Source organism: Manacus candei, unplaced genomic scaffold (assembly GCF_025592945.1).
Source record: "Manacus candei isolate 608988 ecotype Guabito, Panama unplaced genomic scaffold, ASM2559294v1 h1tg000011l, whole genome shotgun sequence".
Classification (NCBI taxonomy): Eukaryota; Metazoa; Chordata; class Aves; order Passeriformes; family Pipridae; genus Manacus; species Manacus candei.
Genome location: NW_026138059.1, coordinates 27,671,331 through 27,690,437, shown reverse-complemented (window position 1 = coordinate 27,690,437; position 19,107 = coordinate 27,671,331). Strand labels below are relative to the sequence as shown.

Genomic DNA, 19,107 nt, shown 5'->3' with positions numbered 1-19,107 from the left:
ATTCATACACCACTTGTCTAAGATTCTTTCCCTCAACATCTCCCATTCACCACTATTAAGACAGAATAATAGGTAGATGTTAGTCTGATGCAGTACAACTGCCTTTAAATAACTGGAAATTTATGCTATTAACCAGGAAAATATGCTATTGACAGGGAAAAGAAGGAAGAAGAAGGAAGAAGAAGGAAAAAGAAGGAAAAAGAAGGAAAAAGAAGGAAAAAGAAGGAAAAACAAGGAAAAACAAGGAAAAACAAGGAAAAACAAGGAAAAACAAGGAAAAACAAGGAAAAAGAAAAAATATAAAGAAAACACAAAGAGGGGATGTGTATGAAATCAGTAATTTGGGCATGAAGAAAACGGTGGAAATGTAAGACTGTGAAAGCCAAGATTTGGACTAGTGTCACAAAAAGTGAAAATATCAGAAGTAAAGGCTGTCTCATGAACAGTTATCCTCATCTGATGGAGGCAAAAAAATTAAGCTGGTGGGATAAGAATGGCAGGAGCAGGAGATAGAGCCCGTGAGGTGAGGACAGAAGGAAGACGGGGAAGGAGGGGGGATACAAAAAATGGGGCGAGAGTCACAGTTGAGTGGCAGGGGAGCCATTACAGCTAGTACTGTATACACATAATAAGATACATCTATTGCTTGCTTACTAGGTTTATACAGATCTTACAGAAACATGAGGCTCCCAGTGGCAGAAAAAGTGCTACATTGCCATCTAGAGAAGAAAAAAGGAAAATAGAGAAAAATCTTAGGTGAACACGGCTGCTTTGGAACGTTAAAAAAAATAGTTAAAATGGAGAAGGGTTCAGAACCTCTTCAACCAGGAAATCCTCAAGAGCAGTAAGGATGCTCTTTGTCAAACCCTCACATGAAGGGAAATCCCTAGACAAGGCCAGAGCTTTGGCATCATGTGGCCTGCAGATGAGCCTCAAACTCATAGGTTAGAGAGAAAAAGAGCTACAGGAAGAAAATACTTGATCTGACAACACAAATCTCATTAGTGGCCTTTCTAAAAGGGTGAGGTGCATCACAGAATGTCCCAAGAAACTTTGCAAAGAATTCATCCAGTGAAGTTTTTGTTGTTTGTTTTTTAAACTAACGAAAATAAATCAATGTTTTGTTCTTACAAAATAGAATAAAAGTTTATTCAATTTCTAAATCATTTTCATGCCCCAATATAACTATACGCATTCTCTCTGCAGTAATATAAATTCAAGTCTGTAAGTGCTCATTATTAGTAAAAAACAAAGATAAGTATAATTTTCTCTCTAAAACAGTTATAAGACAAAAATTTAAAGAAATTGATAAGGAAAACATTTCAAGGTATTCTTCACAAACTCAACAGTTTTACAAATTAAATTAACTTCCCAACTTGCAAATTTCAATGCATGTATAAAATCCAAACTAGATCAGCGTGTGAACCCTCAAACAAATTGTCCCGATTCACACGGCTACTGGCTGAAGCCTTGTATCTGTGGCAGAAATGCAACTTTTGGAACGAAATTTATTACTCAGCTTATCCATTTAGTAGATCCTAAAATCAGCAAAGCACACATTTAGTGGTAAGCTTGTAAGTAGCACTGTGGCAGAAGGGAGAGGAAGGCAGGGAAGTGGTGCTGCCCCTCTAGAGCCCTTTCCTTGCACTGTCCCTGCCACACACAGCAAAAGAGTGCACCACTTCCACCGCGCCACAACTCACAGCAATACCCTTAGGTTTTTATAAAGCATCAATATCCATGACAGTCCATACAACAGTCAATTTATGGTTCAACAGGGCACCCAGTAACTTGTGTTATGTCTTCTCTGCACAACCTCCACAAATCTGGTAGTCACAACAGTTAGAACTGTTTGCTTAGGACTGAGCAAGAGCAAAATTGAATTACCTCTTGTTATTAGAGAAATTTGTCCCAGAGGAAGGTGTTGAAACCACTGAAGCAAGAAAGTGAGAGAGCGTTTTATGGCTCACTGCGTTACGAATGGGCTACGAATACACAGACAAAGTACTCTCCAAAGCTACCAGACTCCAAGCTATGAGCTCCATGTTTGATTAAAAGATTATAAATGATCAGACACATACTCCTGTTCTGTTCTCTAACAGTTTATGACTCCTTTCCATTTTATAGTACTCGGTGGCAAAGCTTGCCTAGTGCAGGCATGCACTGAGGTTTTGAATGTTTACTTTAGTTGATTCAAGCTGACATGTTTGAAAATTATTATATCCATTTGTTCTGCAAGATGTTTTGTCTCCCTTGCTTATACTTCTTAATTTCTCACTTCTCCTATTATTTGCCTTATGACTAAATGCTTTAATTTATTCACCATGCAATGCTTTAACACACACTTTCTGTCATTCATTACACATTGTCTCCATTGTCTCCTGGTATCTCTAGGGTGTAGTAAGAAGAATCAAATATATAAAAAGTTACACTATATATTACCTCATATGTCTGCCTTAGACTTTAGCTATTGAACTAATACACTTTAATAGAGCAGACTTTTCCCTACTGAAATTATTCAATCATGAAACTTTAATAGTAGGTGTGAGTCCACATAGCATCAAAGTACAAAATCAGGAATGTTAGCAGATGCAGAAAAATGTAATCAAGACACATTTTAGGACCTCAATAAATCTGAGGAGAAAATTATCAAGATAAGCAAGATAATCCCTTCCTTCTTTTTATATCCTTCTTCTGCCTTCATTTTCTATCCTCTGTTTTCCTCCTCTAAATTTGTTTTTTGTTCACACTTTCATATGCAATTGTTTTTTTAAGCACTATCCCCACACAAATATACCTCAATTTTAAGAGAGAAATTAAGCACAAGTCAATACATTACTTTATAATTAAGAGTTCACATTGATATGCACTCACTTCTGGGCACATAAGAAGAACAACATATATTACATGCATGAGAAAAGACAGTGAAAATCTTTCTTCCTAAAAATTCTCAGTCTCTTGTGAGGATCTCAGTGGATTTTGACTCCTTTTTAATCCATTTCAATTACTCTGAAGCAACATTCCCTACAGTTACTTAATCTGTATAAATATTCAGATGTTGTCTTAACAACCATCTCTAGTGGCTTTTGCTATCATGACTAGAAGATTCAAATCATGGCTTTCCGCTCCAAAACCAATGCCTCTGTATATTCGCCTTTAAAAAGAAAGCCCATTAATGGTATGAAATAAAAAGAACACAGAAAAATCTTCCTAAACTCTAAGTGATGCTGTATGTAATAAGGTACTATATGTAGTAAGCAACAGGTAAAAGTTGACAGGTCTAAACTCTGATAGCAGATTGCAATTTTTTCTGTGACAAGCGGTGTTAAAGTTACTTCTTCAGATAATTGCATCAGTCTTTTGCATTAAGAGGCATTCTCTAGTCCATGAGAAACACCACAGGTCTCCCTCCTCAGCCACCTCTTACAACTGGACAATAATATCAGAGAGCAAATGTTTTGAGAAGGATCTGGAAAGCAATGAAAGGCTAATTAAACCAACTTACAGTCAAAAGCAAAGATTAAAATCCAAGCTTCTTTGTATCCTTAAGGACAAATTAGGCATAGAGGCATCAAACTAGAATCTACACAGACACATTGCAGTCAGAAAAAAATTAAAGAAGTACATATGGAAAAAAAATCAAATTAAAGGTCTTCTGATGTTGGAAAAATGCACACAACAGACATAGCACCTTGCTGACTTATTCCAGAGTATCACTGTTACAAACCACTAAAATTTTTTTGGAAACAGCCAAAAGTCTGACATCTAAGAGTAGTTCTCCTTGATCTCATTCCCTAGCTCTGGCACTAGAGAACTGCATTAGAAAAAGAGCTTACCTCCTTCAAAATGTAAATGTGTTTTTCTGCCTAAGAGACCACCTAGTTATTGTAATGATTACTTCTGGCTAACCTGCAAGTAGTAAGCTTCTGGAAGCTAATTAAAAAGCATCTCATAGCCACAGCTGTCATAATGAGGCACACCTACTACCTCTTTCTTATTACCTCAGATAGTACTCAGCTTCAGAAATAATTCTTTCATAAAGCATAACAAAACCACTTCAGTCTATATTCATATCACTAAATCTATACAAATGCACTCTAAAACCTTAGTAGTGCTCATTACAGTCATTTCATCAGCCTGAGCATTTTTTACATAGAGCTCTGAATTTGTATCTCCTTTCCACAATAATTCTTCTGCACTTTCAGTAACTGCATTCTGTAGAATTTGTTTGGGTTTTTTCCATTTTTCAAAAAATGGAATATGGCTCGTTGGAAACTAAAATTGCCAGGTTAAGTACCACCTTGTATTATTATGGTTTGCATTCATGTAATGGGAATGAGATTTATGTCCCTAACCTTGAAATATTCTGAACCAATTATTTACTTAATATTTATGTTAAATTATCTATGATTGCAGCACTGACTATGAAAGCAACCAGAAAAAATTCTGCAGGTGGCCTGTAATTTTGAAGTTAGCTGTACTAAGCTCATGCAGTGGTCTTACAGAATATTAATGTAGTGTTATAAACTACAGTACCCTCAGGGTGTTCACCTGCCATGGAATTTAATTTACTTCATATCTCATCTAATAGACTGAATCACATCTATTAGGTAAATATAATGTGAATACATTTCCTGGTTTCTCTAAGGGGTTTATTGGTAAAACCTGGAGAGTCATTCCCATAGAATCTTCTACTGCTATAATTAGCTTGAAATTGAGCTATTGTGTCCTTTTCTGTGTTAAGCAATACAGAATATACACTCTAGATACAAAATAGCACCATGCCCAAAGTCAATGCAGCAGCTGCATCGCTCATGTAACATGTTTGTGGGTTTCTTTACTGCAAGGAGGAAAAACTAGAGCAAGCTCTGGGGATTTGAGCTAGAGGCCATGTCTCTGCTGTGCCAAGTGCTGCGCCAGTCAGGAGGAGCTCTTCCCAGGGACAGCGGTACACTCTGCCCTTGATAGCTTAAGTGGTACATTCTTCTGTTTATGTAGATAGACCTTAGTTTTGTAGGATTGTGTGAAAGGTTAGTTTGCCTGAAAAAAAATCTGGTATTGTCTGCAGCCAGCATGTTGGCACAGCTTCAACAGTGAGAAAGGGTTCAAATATGCTTTGTCCCTTTGCACTTCTTGCAGTGTCTGATGCCCAGCTGTGGCAGAGCTGTGCAAGCAGCATTTGTTCCCAGTGTATCCAAAGCATCCTGAAACAGCAGTTTACTGGCAGCTTACAGTAAGGGTATTTTCTAGGGAAAAGTTCAAGGGGCTTGGGGTGTGGAGAGGAACACACTTTCTGATTAATTTTTCTCATATTAGACTGTCCTGGTAAGAGGAAGGCCATAGCAATTTTTGCTCCCTAAGTTCTTCTGCATATGACCTACTGCTGCATAGTACTGCACATATTTGGATTATTCTTCTCAATCTGTGTTCACAGCAGTTGTGATTGCTTAATACTAGGACCACTCTTACAGTTCATTCCCTCATACTACTCTGTCCATCAAGATGCACATACTCACACTTTTTCAAAAATCATAAGAGAATATAGCTTTATAGATATCCCAGAATAAGCCTATTTATCCTTGGCCTGCATTTTTGTGGTTAAGGTTTTTTTCAGTATAACTCCCAGGGATAGGTCCTTCAGAAAAGCTAGTAGGGTCGGGGAATTTAGGCATCTGACATGGTAAGTGTTCTCATTCTGTGTATACCATTTATGAATTCAACTTATTTGTTATGTCAGACAGAGAAAAAAGAGATGCAGGATGCATAAAAGCAGAAAAATGCATTACCAAAACAGCTTCAGAGAGGGACAATGAAAAAAAGATGGAACCCATGGGCAACTTAAAAAATAAAAAGTGTTATAGTTCACTGAATCAAATATGACATTATAGTGCAGAGGAAATTGAATTCATCCGTACTCGATAAGGGTGGCTTCATTATTCACTTGTGTCTTTGCTTAGTTGTGACACTCATGACTGATGAGACCATCCCCATCTCATGAAGATAAATTCAATATCCGTAGTATCATTCTAATATATTCTCTATATATAGAGAATACGTATAATGGATGGTGGTGGGATAGTATTTTTATCTTCACAGGCTCATGAAAAGAAGGGGCACAATTTCCTGGAGCTGACACTTTGAGCTAGTTTATATGGACCCCTTTTCTCAACTTCTGTGTTGAGGGTGGAAGAGTTGGTATGGGGACATGGGAGAGAGGATGCACAGAGGTTGACTTCGCTGATTTATCATCTAAGATCTGAATCCAGAATTGGATCGAATTAGAGCAGAGATTTGGCCATTGTATCCTAATCTTGATTAGACATTTGTCTATGTAAGAGCACATCACTATCACAATATAGTCAATAGGAGGAAGCACCACTGAAATGGGCTGACATTAATCTAGTATTGCTCAGTGCCGTAACTTTCCTCCTTTTTCTCCATTCAAGTACAGTTTTCCAAACCAGTGAAGTATTTCTCCTTGATGAGGTCTCTGACACACACCTCTTTCAGTAGCATCATATATTCACACACACCTCTAGCAGACCAGTTTAAAAATGTGGAAATCTTGGAAGCTGTTCAGCAGAAATGATCCCAGAAGAAAGGCGATTAATAAGTAAAGCATATAGGAGGAGGTCAAAGGCAGCTATCATAAATTTAATTTACTACACATCTGTAATTTATCACAACTCCATACAGAATGTTCACATGCCTCTTCACGAGAAAGATTTTTCCTGTTAGATCTGGGGGGAAGAGTGAAAGCGCAAGCCAGCACAGGTTTCTGAAGTGCCCTCTCTGTGCATGCTGCTGCCAAAGCAAACACACATCTAGACATATACACCAGTACAAAGCCCTGGTACAGCTGGCCACTCCAAAACACAGGACTATTTGTTAGGAAACTTCCAGATAGGGACAGAGGTCCGTTAATTCAATATTCATACTCTCGCAACAAGACAAGTGAGAGATTTTACTAGCAGGTAAAAGAAACATTGAAGAAGAAAAGTCTGGAATAAGCTGCACATACAGAATTTTCTTTCAAATCCCATCATTTGGCAGCTGGCATGCATCCACTGCATAATGATTTATGTAACTTCTCGTGTGCAACTTTTGCATTGTACCTGGGCAACACCAGTATTGCTCAGTTTGTCAGTGTCCTCATCACAGCCACTTTGAGAGTTTCATAACACAACCACTAAAATCTGCTTCAGGCTGAAACTTGGCATACAAATGCATGAAGAAGACAAAGTAAGAAATAGGTACTTTAATTTATAGAAAATTATTACATGCTGCCTCTCTTCTAGAGTATGGAATATGAAAACTTGCTTATTAATGCAATTTTCTTCTTTGCTCTAAAACTGTAATTATATAAAGCAGGTATTTTCTGTCATCGTCTACATAACAGAACACTAATTTGTTAAGCATGCAGCAGCATTCCTCCACCAGATGATCAGTAGCAAAGAGGTGCTATACAAATAAATTCAGTTGTATAACCAACTGAAATGCAAATATGAAACTAAAGTGCTCAATAGATAACAAGGGAAATTGACAAAGCAAACCAACAAAAAATAAATCCTTTGCTTTTTTCTTTTTTTTATTTCACAGTTTGTCAAAAGTGTAGTAAGAGTCTAGGCATTTGCTTTTATGTACAAAGAGCCTCTTACTGACCCTCTTTGCTACCTTTAATTGCTGTATGTCTTGATTCACTGAAATAAATCTGTATATTATTCTCAGATTCCAGGAGGAACATAGAAAAGCTATTCTTATAACTACAACTTAAAGAGCTAGGTTCTTTTGTAATTCAGTGGAGCCAGGCTAATTTACACCAGTTAAAGAACTGCCCCAGTTACTCACTGCGACATTTTTACTTGACTTAAATTCTATACTGAAGAAAAAAATACATATCTAAAACTTTATTAAATTGACATAAGGTCTAAAATATTATTAGGTAAACTCATTTCAAATGGAAGTACTACTTTTCAAGTGATCGGACTGTCCATCTAGTTCACTCCTCATATAGCCTCTATTCAGATATGTTTAATATTAATGTTACACTTCTTATTAAAGATTTTCAAGATACCATGGAATTTTGAAATCTTATACACAAAAATGTTTTACAGCATATTATAAAAAAAAAATAGAAGCAAATTGCTTTTTTGTTTCTCCACACACAGTGCGTTGCAGACTTTTCCTACAGTACAGAACAGACTTTCTCCTGCAGTTAAGACAAATGCTTCAACTAAAACCAGATAAATTCTGATCATAAATGAGAAAGATGTGGTTAATACACTATAAGCCAGAGAAAAATATGTTGTCTCATTAGTGGCATTTTGATCAGATTCTTCTGTATTTTCTCACCAAAAATGTGTCCACTCAACAGCAGAAGAAACATTCCATTTGCCTCCCCACAGCATGCAATTCAAACTCAACAGCACTCCACACACGTTCATTCCCTGAGTGCTCCACTGGTAACACAATTGCAGTAATTACAGCATGAGCATGTCCTATGAAACGGATACTAGTTCATTAATTAGAAGAGGAACGTAATTGATTATTTCAACAGCAAGGCTAAACACAAAGGTAATCCCACAGAGAGATCCATAGGGGGAGATCTGCCCAAAATGTGCCCTTGACTTCATTGCTTCTCCCAGGGGGTGGCTTTAACGGAACACAGCCTAACGAGGTAATAATTACAGATCACATAAGTGATAGTTAAGTCATTCATGACCTGTTGTCCTTAGCAAATTTTTCCAGAACTGATGTGTATTTCAGAGGATGTATTTGCCATTTACAGTCATCAGTCAGACACTTTGACAGACAATTGACCATGGGGGGTCCTTGGCTATCTCTTCTGATGATGTTCAGGTCAGATAATGCTCAGATTCAATCTCACCTTTACTGTTGATATGTCACAATGGCTTGATAAGTGTGTGTTATCATTTCTCCCCTGGTGTGGCAACAGAAATCTTTTGAACAAAAGAAGACTGAGCAGCAAGAGTGAGACACCCATGTTCGTGCCATCTTCCTTATCACTGTCACTGAGTACATGGCTTACCAAGAAGGCTTTGTTGCAGACAAAAATCCCCTCACACAGCTTTTTAACACAGACATGCAAATAAAGCCCCCATGCTTTGTCATTCACACCTTACACACATATTCTCAAATGCCATACTGCATTAGCTGACAAACCCCTAATTACGATCACCAAAGGCCTAATTACAGCAATAATTTAAACCAATTCATTCATGTTTTAAAAATGCAGCACTTTTTGTGGAAACACCAAGCCAGCAGTGCCAAACTGGAGCAACAAGAGTCCTTCTTTCACCTCATCACAGGCTGATGTAAGGGTTATTGCTTCTGGCTTGATTCAAACATTGTACTCAGTCCAGATAGTGGCTGATCACATATAGGTGTACCAGAGGAGGAGGAAGACCAAGAAGCTTTTCCTTACCTCGTTGCATTCCTAGTCATCACTTATCCTTGGCAGTCATCAGCTCTTGGTAGCCCTCTTTGCTCTCTGAGCACAGAAACAGGTCCAGTCTTCTGCCGGCAGCAAAGGCACCAACACCACTGTGGGGGGCAAGGGCAATGAGAGTCTCTTGCCACCTTTCGCCTGCTAAAAAGCAGCCAGCTGTCACATGGGAAATAGTATATACCACATCTCTTCAATTTAGGGTGCTCTCTTTTGTGATTATTGCATAGTGAATCAGCCAGAGTTCATCCAGAAGCTTACCGAGAGGGCTGGGGCTGAAGCTACCAGGTAAACTCTGGGCTGATGTGAGTCAGTATGAGGGCACTGATCTCCATAAACATATGCTGAGAACATGTACTGAGGATACTCTATAAGCTTGCCTGAAATGATTAAATCAATCCAGATTCTTTGATACAGACGCTGTAGTCAATAACAATATTAGTCTCAATAAAACAATATTGAGAGAAGTGCTTTTTAGTTTCTTTATTTGATTAAAGTTGTGGGAAACAATTAAGACAGTTTTATTACAAGCAGGGGTTATCTCGTGCCGGGGCACCTGGGGGCCATTTTGTTTGAAGGACTGGGGAGCCATTTTGTGGTCAGGGAATGGCGGACTGCTCGTGGTTCTACTTGAATTTGCTTATTGCTTCTGCTTGAAGTTGTTTATTGCTGCTGCCTACCTGCTGCTACATACAGTTCTGCTTAGGGTTGCCTATTGCTGCTCATTGTTGCCTACTGTTGCTTATAGTTCTGCCTGCTTACTGCAACTTATTTTTACTTACAGTTCTGCTTGCTTACTGTTACAGTGCGAAGGCGAGCGGGGAAGAATGTAAGGTGGTGAGACCAGCCTGGGCTCACTGCCAGGGAACCATGCAGCCGAGGGCAGGAAAACAACCTGGTAGGTGGATGAGGACAACCAATGGACTGCACCAGAAGACAAAAATCGCCTCTTAAGGGAGAAAAGAGCGAGGCCTGCCATGGGAGAAGCGAGGGAGTGGTTATGCTAATCAAAGGGTCTTAAAAGGGCTCGTCCCTCCCATTCGGGGTGTGCTCGAACCTGGTCACAAGTTCGGTGCACCCAGCACGCTGTTAATAAAGTTCTTTGTTTCACTTTATTTGGCCGTCTCCAAAATTTTAATCGGAGATATTTCTCACAAAGTGATTCTGGCTCAATGTCTCCTGCATATCGTCCCATGATGTAAGTGAATAAGGAGATTGAAACAGAAAGCTGCTTCTAAGTAAGGGAATACTTCACTGGGGCTTTTGTTCTCATTTAGTACAGTTTAACAATTCCTTCCATTCACTGAACATGGATGCCTGAGAAACCTGAAATACCCATTTTGTCTGGCATGGCAGTACTCCATAGCCCATCATGTTTGGAAGCACATTTGTAATGGATAAGAATCCAAAATGGTAAAAGTAAACACTTAGGTCAAGTTCTTCTCTTCCTCAGACACACACATTAACTCCAGAATATCTGTAAGTGCCAGTGGAAAAAAAATCTTAGGTCTGTTTTTATTGTGTCAAGAAGTCAAAGAAAAACACTTGACAGCTTGAGTGCTGCTCGCTGCTAAACTCTAACTGTTACTGTTGGGTTTTTTTCTTTCCTATATAACGTGCTTTTTTGAGGACAACTTATGATAGCAGTGGGAAAAAAAAAAGCAGAACTTTTTCAGTTTTAAACATCACCCTATTGAATTAGATTAATATTAAATTTTTAGCAAATACACTGACAGCACAGATGAGTATTAAGATTTGAAAATTAAACAATATGAATTAAATTCCTGCTGCAAGTGAAGCCAGTAAGAGTAGGGTCAGGCCAAATACACCTAAGGGAAGAAGTGATCTGATCTACTGATCAAATGGATGCAGATGTTTAAGGATATGGTCTTCATTAAGCTGCTCTGTTATTCCGCAATGAAATCTAACTTATAAAGCAGATGAGGCTGAAGAGATAATTCTTCTCCTTTAAAGAAAGCTGTCACAAAGATAAACAACAGCTTGCAATTACTATTTCCTTCTTTAACTACTATTTCTAAATGTCTAGTTTCCAGAGTCTTGCAAATCCACTCAGCAAAGCTGGCTACAGCATTTGTTATATGCTATGGATGATAGGTATAATCCTATAATTTCCAATGCAATAATGACAGGTTTAATTTTTCATTTCTTCCCTCTGTGAGATGTTGTCTGGTTTTGAATTCTTATTTTTGTCTGCATGAGTACACAAACCTGATCTGCATCATTGTGAAGTCAATACCTGCTCCGACTTCTTTTTCATTGTTACAAGCAAAGCCTGAGCTGTAATTCAAAGACATAAGAAAAAGTCTGTCCCATCAGGAGTCTCTCTCTTCTTTAGTTTAAATCTCCTCTGATTTGAGGACTCATTGAAGGAGCTGTTAAGAGCTATATCAGTTCATAAAAGGCTACCTTCCTTTCTTCTTCATGACTTCCTGTGAAAGGTTAACAATAATTTTAAACTCTGTAAACCAGCACATTTACAAACTTGCTTCAATAACATGCATTATTTCCAAGAGACAGAGAATCTGAAACTAATTTACAGGGGACTTAACACAGAAAGAAGACAGAGTAGTTCCTCCCCACTACTGGGGCTGCTGGGACATGAGAGCTGGATGATTTCCACCACCAAGGGAGAAGAGGGGGAGGCAAGGTAAAGGGCCAGGAAAACAGTCTTTGCTCTTCTCACGTAGAGAAGATAGTATGGAGGGTTGCTATTCTCGTGTCACTATGGAGCCTTTCCGCCTTCTAGCTATGCAGAAAGAGATCTTTTTTCTTTCCCCTCACTACTTTCTTAGTTAGAGTGTGGAGGTAGGGTTATGTAGAGCTGAGAACAGTAATAGTTTATTGTTCAAGTATCTGCTGTCCAGAACAAGCTGAAAACCTCAGAAGTTAAATACAAAACACATTTACCCATCTTTCTTTTTATTGTGCTGAGAAATGCTTGTAGTCTTTTATAAAACAGAGTAAAATGTAATAGATTATCTTTAATGCTTGGATTCTTTTTGAGCATATCAGCCAACTTAGAGCTGTGCATGTTTGCACATGCTTATGTATGAATACTGCTGCAAAACTGTCCATTATAACTGTGGAAAGAACAGACCAAACCAATTTTTTTTTATCAGAAATAGTTGTTCATGCAGGAAGGTTCTTGAAATATATTTTTTGAATAGTAATATCTTATTTCCGTGTATAATTTTGATTTCTTTGGTTCAAAAAAAAACAGAAACGAAAGCAAAGAGAATTAAAAAAAACAAAACCAAAACTAAAAAAAAAAAACAAACAAAAAAAACACACAAAAAATCCAAAACCAAAAAACAAACAAACAAACAAACAAACAACAACAACAAAAAAAACCAAAACAAAACAAAAAAAAAACACAACTCCCCCCCCCCCCAAAAAACCAATCAACCAAAAAAAACTCCAAAAGACATTTAGCCAAAGGCTGAAGATTTTTCAAGGAAATACGAACATATGTCTTTTAACTGAAGCAAAACATCTCAACAGTCCTATAAGCAAATGCTTCACTTTGGTTCACTGTTTAATATGATCCTTGTAAGCTGTCAGAACACTTCACAAGAACTGTATTTTAGGAGCTAAATATCCCTGTTTTCTCAAAGCAACATGCTTCCTCTGAACTGCTTTCCAACAACATTTCCATTTTGTACTGCAAGAATTCCCTGAAGTAATCTGTGCCGCAGAACCAACAGGGAAAGCTGACCCATTGAGGTGAATGAGGTATGAGTTATTTGCACTTCAAATGATGGGAAAATCGTAGTTGTGCCCTAGAAAGACACAGTTTAGAAAAAAAAATAAAATTTAAAACTACAGTTTTTAACTTCAAATTGTCCCAAGATAAAAACCTCTTGGTTTGTTTAAATAAATTGAGACATTGCAAATCACATTGGAGCAACTTGAAATAAATATTTTGCTTTCTGTTTTCAATCAAGAATTTTCATGTTTTTAAAAGAAAAAATAGAGTTTTCCAAGAGTAGAGGCACATTTTGATAAAGTCTACTATTTCTATCATGGGCCAGAATTTGTACCCATTTACTCGGGTACAAATTGAGATTAAACATAGCATACAACTATGAAACCAAATTCTGGGCTGTTGAAGTGACACTTTATACTCAGATCATAAAAAGTCCATTCTCAAATTTAGTGTTGTAGCCTAAACTGCCACTGGCATGTCACATAAGGTCCCTGGGATGTTCTAGCCCTCCTCCAGCTCAGTGCAGGGCAATGCAGAAAAGACCTTTCACTTCAAATTCTTTACTACACCCTTGCTTATATAATGTCTCCAGGGTTCTAAGTTTATCCAGGAAAGGATTTTCAAGGAAGAAACGTTGATATGTAGTTGAGAAAATCCAAACACCCCTTTAGGTATGTATGTATGCCAACTGCAATAATAAAAACAAAGACGACTTCTACTTAACCATTTCCCAGATCTACATAAGCTTTGTCTGCATAGTTTTATGTACCCATTTCTCCAAGGTAGTAAATATATTTTATGCCATTTTATATGTGAGATTTCATCTGATTTGTTAAAGCCACAAAAGCCACAAAGCAAATTTTTGGATTCCTGTTTTCCTTTTCATCATAGGTCAAATGGCTCTCCAAATCCCATAGCTCTTTCTGAGGTAGTTTTGGTATGCTTGGACAAAACCAAGCACAAGTAAAGTAAAACAGTTTTCCTGAGCAGTAATAGATACTTGCTTATTCTGGAACAGCTCCATTCATTATTAAAACCATACTACTATCATAACTAGGGGTTAAAAAAAAAAAAAGACACAGACCCATGGTTGTAATTATGTTTATCTTTATGTAATATCTTGTTATCAGTACAACTGCTCCCTGCCATTTACTTGCTTGGTCCCTGAAAATTTACTGACAAGCACTAGTGAGGAATGTATGCACTGACAGACAAAGTTACTCAACCCTGCTCCAGCACCCGCACCCTCTTTGAAGTCTTTCATTATTTCTGTAACATTTTGTTTGCTATTCGGATTACGCGATTTATTTGTTCAGATTGGGAAGTCTCTTCTTGATGAGCTGCTGTGTTCAGTAAACAGCTCCCGACAACAAACAAGGATTTAAATAATCACTGTGTAATCAGTAGGCACCAGCACATCGGATCTCACTTCTTCAAATCCAGGTAGCTGCCTGTCAAATCACACCATTTATCACACTAAGAGTTAGCTGCTTAGTTGCACCAGAATCATATCACTCACTTTTTAAGGAGTTTCAGAGAATTCACTAGAAAAGAATTATGGGCTTTCTGGTTTTGCAAGGATTCTGCTGCAACATGGTCGTCTTGAACTTAGCATCAAATCCTAAGCAGCACCAGGACTAACGAGGCCAGAGTACCGAGCAGTACTTACTGGCTATCCCCAGCCCATTATGTGCTTGGAGGAAATATTAGACCAATCAAGTAACAGTCCAACAAAATTGAGCCCAAATAGAACTCCTTTATGACAGCTGCAGTTAGTATCATTTGGCTTTGGCAGGTACATGCTTACTTGATACAAATACATCTGCATCTAAAATTGTTGATCTTAATCAAATTTTGACAGGAGCAGTAACTGCTTCAAAACTAGGCAAAACAATCATATTGTGCTGGTAATTCAGAAATCTAAAATAATCTCCTTTTATACTATGAAAAGAGCTTCCAATTTTATTTGTATAGGCTCACTTATTTTCTACCAGCTAATGTATTATCTTTAACACTTATGGGTTTGAACACCTAAAGCACAACCAAGCATTAGCATTTGAGTTTAGGCAAACACTAATTAATTTTAAAAACATAACAATATCAACATGAGTCTGTAAGTTGTGTTATAACTTACACAACTTACACAGTGGTTGCCACTGTGTCTTCTGTCTGCAGACACCCAGAAGCTCTCAAGGAGCTCAAACAATAACAAAAGCAACCCCTGAACTACAAGGTGTTATATACATAGCTCAGCAAGTGAATCCAAACAGCAGATGGGACACAGGCTATTTGCCGAGTTCTTTAATATGAAAGGATTCTTAGTGCTAAATCTATAAAGAGGAGGTGAGGAGTAGGTATAAGGAAAACATGTTAGATGAGATAAAGAAAAGCTTGACTATCGACAAAGAAAAAATGGGCACTTAAAGAGATCAATCTAGAGTATAGAAAGAGATTTTTAAATTACTTATCTGATTAGTGGGAACTCATCTGTCAAGTAAAAACAAATTCACATAAATATTCCATAAATTAAATATTCTCTTGTCATTGAAGCTGTTTTCGATTGTTGGTGAAGTTTGGTTTTTTTCATCAGAAGGAGACAGATTACTACATTGATTTCAGCCTCCAGAATGCATTCTGTAGTTATGTAGTTTTAATTGTCTGGCATTTTTATTTGTATGAATTTCAAAGGTATTGACATGAGTTAGAAAGAAAATCCAATCTCAAATCTGAAAAAGAATCAGCTACAATCCTGTTCAGCAGTGTAGTAAAATGCAAGCTGAAGCATGTGCTTAAATCTATACATACACGGTAAAGTCTGCGACCTACATTTCATCTTACCTCTAACAGGATTTTAACAAGTGTAAAGCAGTTTGTGGACCTACACCTCTGTCCTTTTAGCTGTTGAAGGTGTGCACTGTGCCTTACCCATGCAGGCAAGAAGAAAGGGTCAGGGATTTCAGCTTATTAACATTTCAAGAATTTGTTGCTCAAGAATTTGTTTTCTCTGACAACCAAATGTTACGCAGAGTACTTTTGCCAGCTGCAATCTGATTAGGTATCACCTTTTCTATAACACTGCCAGGCCAGTCAAACTGTGGTATACAGAGAGTTTAACCTTTTGCAGATTTCATAATAAACAACTCCAAGTTTCAGGAGAAAATCTCTGACAGAGAAAGCTTGACTACAGCTTGTAAATCAAACCGCTCAGATAAGATGTGAGAGCCAGACCTCTCAGAGTTGATCATGCTGACAGTTGAGCTTATCTTACTGTATAAATCACTTTCTTACCAAGCATCTGCAAAATCAGGATTTGTAAGCCAAAGGGAATAAAAATAGGCATAGTTTAATTTTGGATTTATTGGTATGATTTGTTAATCTGTTGTAAGACTTACAGATCTGATTTAAGATTTGTTAATCCTGTTTAGGATATGGAAATTTTTTTTCTCTGACTTACCATGTACTGAAATACTTCAGTAAAAACCAAACTAAAAATTAGTGGTTTAAAAGATGGTATATAAATCAAGGGTTTGCGGTTAAGATTTGCTGTCAGGTTCTATAAACTGCACAGTGCATTTATAACTCAGCTCTTACAAGGGCAGATTTATAAATCCAACTTGCAAATTGTCAGACAACTATAGGTTCAATTCTAATCTGAGAAACAACAGATGTCCTTCTCTGGGCTTGAAAACCCTGTCCTTTTCCTTTATCACCAGCCTCCCCTGCAGCCATCTCCCTTGTACAAAGGAGGAGAGAGGAGAGAGGGAAGAGACCTCTTGTATCACCATCACCCTGCAAACAAATAGCCAAGTAGGGAGAAAAGGATTTGGGAAAGGAAAAACAGGAGGTGAAGTGGGGGTTACTGTTCATGTGCTCTGTTGCATAGCTTTCTGGAGCAGCCTGAGTCAAAAGCTCCCTCCTGCGATTTTAGCTGGTACCTAGTGGGGATAAAGACAGCAGATAGTACTAACTAATTCCCAGTCTGCCAGGCCTCAGGCACAGTGAAAAATTAAACTTCATATACAAGACAGTGGAAAACTGGACCTAGCAGGAACAAACTAGAGCAAGTTGAGAAATTTTTCTCACCACTCTCAGAGATGCCTGCCTGTCTATCTCGGATTACAATGAAGGAATTCTGGGAGAAACCCTGGCCCTGTGATGGCAAATATCCCGTTGATTTCACAAGGATAGGATTTCACCCTATAAAAAGGGCATTGACCAGATTCACAGGAATGCTATGACTGCCCCACGTCAGCCTGGTCACAACAAGCAGCTGTAAACTCTCGTCTCTGCTGCAGCAGCCACGTTTCCCTGAGGAGGAGAACAGGGAGCCAGAAGCCCTGGCTGTGGTAGCATCCTGAGGCTCCAAGCCCCTGCCAGGAGCTATGCTGCAGCCCTGCTCACGAAGAAAGTACAAAAAGCAGTAAGCCTCAGTAACTACAAGAAAATTTACACACGCACTGGGATTTAGTAGGCTTCCTTTCAGGCAGTTTTACAGTAGCCATCAGGGTTTATCCTGAATCTGAGGGTCATAACAATGAAATAATAGCACTATTTAGTAGCACTATTTTTCTCCTAGAATGATTTGGTTTATACGGAGTGAAAACTGTGTTTGATAAGCAATGGCTACTTCTAGATCCCACACAGGTATTAATGCCTTTCACTTTTTGTGAGTATCAGGCTTCTTTGACTTGATAGCTTTTGAAAGTGATCTGAAATATTTTATTCCCTACTGTATTTGAAATTTGATTCTAAGGTTTCATCAGTGACCTCCTGTTCTCTATTATTGCAATGGTTTTTTCCCTTAACTTGCTCGTTGCCTTGGATTTCTTGTAAAATAAAATACATACAAAGATGCTAGCAAATATAATCTTTATAATTACTTCTTTCATTATTGCCAGCATTTTAAAGTCAAGGATCTGATCATTGCAAAACTCAGCAAATATTCATGTGTGTGTATACATATATATATGTACATGGAGCTAAATTTTCGGGTACTTTAAGTTAAACATGGAGGATAAACTGCATGTTCAACTGAATCTCAATGCTATTACAAGGGGAACTGAAGCAAGCAGTGTAGTTAGAAACAGGGAAATTTGCTTCCAAAGCTTTGCACGTAACTCAATATTCAATTCTACATGCAAAATATAATCAGAACTGGAGGACAGAGTTTGGGAAAAATGGTAAATATTCTATAAAATGCTAAGTCAGCCCTTTGCAGACTATATACTTTAAATGTATGAAAATCAATTATCTCAAAAACAGATGCCATATTTTTTTTCATTGTATATTCCAAAGTATATAGCCTCACTGTCCCTTGTGCATGTGTCTGACAGACACAGACACCTACAAAAGTTTGGCCTTTTCCCTTGTGCTTAGTCGAAATGGAAAATGGTAAGAAGAATATACTTGCAAGGATAAATAGTCTGCAGGAGGCCTCTGAAAGTCTGCTCTCATATCAGAGATGAGGAATTGTAGCTACAGTTGGAGAAACTCTATAAATAATTGCATTAACAATTAATTTAATAGAAAGAGTCTTTTCACATAATTATCTCACAGGTGATGGATGAAACATACCTTTCCCACAGTAGCTCAACTGATCTGTTGCAATGCTGAAACTCCCTGCTATTTTCCTCGTTCCTTCTCTCATCTTCTTTGGGGAACACAGGAACAGTACACTCACTTCAATAACACACAAATTTAGACTCAGTCCAGAGGCTATTTCTAGACTGAAGGCAAAAGGCATATCATGATGTCCCCTGCAGTCTCACTGTTCTAATCATCGACCTCAGGAGACTTGATAGAGCACAGATCACATCTACCTTCTTGGGTTTTCTTTAAATAGAGAGACAGAATGGACAGGGGTGTCCCTGGTAGTGTGAGGCACAACTGGACCTGGGAACTATGGAACTCTCTG

The 19,107-nt window shown here is 37.9% G+C and overlaps 1 long non-coding RNA gene across 1 annotated transcript in view; it reads right to left on the bottom strand.

Moving 5' to 3' along the window:
- LOC127466676 (uncharacterized) overlaps positions 1 to 18,847 on the bottom strand; it is a 52,186-nt gene extending 33,339 nt beyond the window's left edge. Inside the window, exons 1-2 of the long non-coding RNA XR_007902815.1 lie at positions 18,768 to 18,847; positions 9,446 to 9,610 (exon numbers count right to left, since the gene is read on the bottom strand). This is a non-coding gene — a long non-coding RNA (uncharacterized LOC127466676). The remainder of the gene's footprint in view (positions 1 to 9,445; positions 9,611 to 18,767) is intronic.
- Positions 18,848 to 19,107: the final 260 nt, after the last annotated feature.